The sequence below is a fragment of the Lemur catta genome, chromosome 13, assembly GCF_020740605.2.
Source record: "Lemur catta isolate mLemCat1 chromosome 13, mLemCat1.pri, whole genome shotgun sequence".
In the NCBI taxonomy this organism is placed as follows: Eukaryota; Metazoa; Chordata; class Mammalia; order Primates; family Lemuridae; genus Lemur; species Lemur catta.
In genome coordinates this window covers 10,196,129-10,200,253 of record NC_059140.1, presented here as the reverse complement: position 1 = coordinate 10,200,253, position 4,125 = coordinate 10,196,129, and positions in this window count along the sequence as shown.

Here is a 4,125-nt window from a genome sequence, read left to right as displayed (position 1 = left end):
CAGCAGCACAAACTGGCCACAGTGGCACATGCTGGGGGCCAGGGCTGGGGCTGGGGCTCAGGCACAGGAGGTCTCACCCAGCTCTGCTATCGATGGCTGGGCAGCTCCCCTGAGGATTGCTACGTCGCTCTGCTGTGAATTTCTGGGTGCTGTGTCCATCCTCCAGGCTTAAAATTCCAATAGTCTTCATTTAAAACACCACCACCAATATATACCATATGGTAACATCATTTGTGGAGTATACTTTTTTTAACACTGAAAAGTACGTTTACGTTTTGCCCAAATTTCTTGAGTGATAATCCTCCACTTTAATAAATAACACCCATTTATGGCCAGAACAGATTTATTATTTTTCTGTAACATTAAGTTAGTATGCTAAAATTAATTAAATACATTTAGATCATTTAGCCCCAGTCACAGTGATTTTTCTTTCTTTTTTTTTTTTTTTTTTGAGACAGAGTCTCGCTCTGTTGCCGGGCTAGAGTGAGTGCCGTGGCATCAGCCTAGCTCACAGCAACCTCAAACTCCTGGGCTTAAGCGATCCTACTGCCTCAGCCTCTCCAGTAGCTGGGACTACAGGCATGCATCACCATGCCCGGCTAATTTTTTCTGTATGTATTTTTAGTTGGCCAGATAATTTATTTCTATTTTTAGTGGAGACAGGGTCTCGCTCAGGCTGATCTCGAACTCCTGACCTTGAGCGATCCACCCGCCTCGGCCTCCCAGAGTGCTAGGATTACAGGCGTGAGCCACCGTGCCCAGCCCACAGTGCTTTTTCCTTAGAAGTTTTCTGATGCTGTAAAAGTATAATTTCAGTTTGAATTTTCTATTTACACCATTAGTTACTTAAAATGATCTTAAAAGAAATTTTCATGTGGTTAGATATTACTTATTAGTTATACTTTATCAGTTCTATTGTCTTTTCATAGTACTTAGAAATTATTACCTGTGAGATTTCTGCTTTCATAAAGTTAATGATACTTTTTCAAGCTTAAATTTTTGGAATTTTCAATAATATTCTTCAGTGTTTTGAAATTACTTTCATCCTCTGTTTAATGCTCAAAATACTGTTCATTTGTCTACTTAATTAACTAGTCAAATTTTTCAATTAAGTTATTTAAAAATCTGTATTTTCACTTATTTGTTTTATACCAGAACAGATAATTTCTATGATGGTTTTAATGTTATGTAATATAATTGTAAAGTTGTCAATTGCTAATTTACATGAATCTTTGAGTTGTATATTAAACATATGATTATTAAATCTATACACATAAATGGCTTGGAATTGTGCCTAACACATCATGTATCTTAAACTTTATCCACTCTAATTCATCAGATTTTCATCTCTTCATACTATTCTTTTTTTATTGTGTCATTTTGTATTTGTTGTTATTCAAATTTCTACTTCTGGCCAGATCAAATAGTGATGAAAAGAGAGATAGGTTCAGCCTGTCCTTTTGGTCATAATTGGCACAGCTTCCTAATTTACTTTAGACCATGTATCTCATTTATCTCATTCAACAAATGTGAGTATTAAGCACAGCAACTACAGTAATCTTTCTCCTCCTGCAAAAAGACCCACACAAATTGGGGCATCATGGATTGCCAAAATCCTCATTTCCTCATATTATTTTTTTTCCATTTTCTTCCATTTCAACTTCCATGAATATCTAGAAACATGGAATACTCCAATTTAGAAATAAATTCATAGACAATATGTACAAATTGTTTCAGTAAGCTGAAGAAGAAATAGAATATTTGAATAGACCTACAAAAATTAAAGAGATTAAATTAATTTAAAATATTTCCATAAAGAAAAGCCTAGACACAGAAGTCTTCACTAGTGATTCTAGCTAACATTTAACTAAAAAATTAATACCAGTCCTTCAAGTTTACTTTCAAAGAAATGGAATAGCTGAAACCTTACCAACTTATTCTATGAGGCTAATATTGTTCAGACAATTAATGCCAGGCAAACTCAGCAAAAGAAAATAAAGCTACAGACCATTATATCTTATGAATATAAACATAGATATCCTCAAAAATACAAGTAAACTGAATGTAGTAACATAAAAATTATTGGACACCTTCACCAAGGAGTTATCTCAAAAATGCAAATTTGGTTTAAGATCAAAAATCAATGCAAGACAGCATAAATAATACAATAAAATTCAAAAAAATCACTTTGATAAACACAGAAGAACATTTGACAAATCTAGCATGCATTAATGATAAAACCCTAAGCAAACTAGGAATACAAGGAAAATTTCTAGACCTGCTAAAGGGTATTTATAAAAACCTGCACCTACTACAATACGTAATGGTGAAAACCTGAGATTGGGAATGTTAGCTTGGGAACAAGGTAAGAATTTGTTTTTTACCACATCTATTCAACACTATACTGGAAGATTTAGTCAGGAATATCACAAAACAAAAAGAAACTATTGGCCTCCAGATGGGTATGAGAAATTTATACAGATGACTTTATCCAGTATATATAAATTTCTAAGAAATTTACAAAACCCCACTAGATCTAATAAGTGAGTTGAGCCAGGTGGCATGATTCAGGATTAATATTTTAAAAATCAATAGAATTTCTATACACTAACAGTAAACAATTTCAACTTGAAATAAATAATCCCACTCACTATAGCTTCAAAAGGTATAAATAGAAAAAAATGCTATAACACAAGATATATTGACTTTATATTATACTATTTAGATAATTTTATGTTCACATCATAGTATGTAAGTTATGAAACATCAAGGAGTTAAGACCATCTTAGGAGTTTGCATCCTTCTCTGGGTAAAGGGTTAGTGTGTTTTCAGTTGTATGAAGTATAATTATATCATATATCTAGTTGTAATATATTCATAACAAAATAAGGAAGAAATAATCATGATGTCTTGTTTCTGTAACTGGTCTCATGTTTGCAGCTGATTTTTATAACTAACTTCATCCACTGTTTATCCACATTCCCTTTGTCTTCAGAAACTGCCTCAGCTGGTCATGGAAGACCCAAATCTTCATTTTTTAAAGATCTGGGTCATTAGCAGTTCTGCCTTGGTTGTTTTGTTGTCCTTTTCCATTAAATTTAATAAAATGTTATGATAATACTAGGTATTGCTTTAGGGGATCTTATGTATTCTAGACATACTCTTTCTTCCCTCCATTTTGGAAAATCAGTTCAATTTCCCTGTAATTGTAAGGATCTATCATGCAGCCAGCACAGAAACTCCCTTCTTTGGCTGTTAAGGGGCATGAAGATCCCAAACTGTCTGGGTGGCAGTCTTAACATCCAGTTCAGTGGAATCATTGTTGTGTCTCCTGATGGAAGCATTCCTACCTGTGCCACCAAGACCTGTGGGCCAGAAGAGTATAAAGTAGTGAAGTCAGAAAGCAAAAATTTTGCTAAGGGATTACTAGGGATAACAGTGATTGGTGTACCCCTATTTCCATGCTTTAATTTCTGGACCCATGAATCCTGGCTGTGTGAGAAACAGTACCATATATTGAATTCAGATTCACAGCAGAAAAGCTTTCTGGAGGACTTTGCCACAGCCCCACAAGGTTTTGTCACATAGCTGGTGCTGTAACTCATTCTTCAAAAGGCCTCTCTGTCGTTATTTCAAATCAGTTGCTTCAGGATGCTTAGGAGTATGGTAAAAACAGTGAATTCCATGAGCACTGGCTCAGTGCCATACTTCATTTGCTATGAATTGAGTTTCTTGATCATAAATAATGTTTGTAGACTACTACACTAGTGGATTATATATTATGTAAATCAATGGATGGTATTTTTGGCAGAAGCACTGCATCTGTGTTGGGCAAATTTGTATGCAGAGTAAATGTCTATTCCAGTAAGAACAAAATATTTCCCCTTTCTTGATAAAAGTGATCCAATGTATTCTGCAACTACCAGGTTACTGGCTGATCACCACAGTGAACGGTAACATATGGAGAGTCAGTGCTGGTCTGGCAGGTTGACACTGTGGTCGGTGCAGTAGGCCAGCTAAACTAAATGCTGATAGTCTCACTCAGGCTTATCTTTGAAAGCCCAGTAAAATCTAGTGTATCTTTTCAGAGATGTTTGTGTTTCCCGGTCCTCCAAAGGAGAGCAC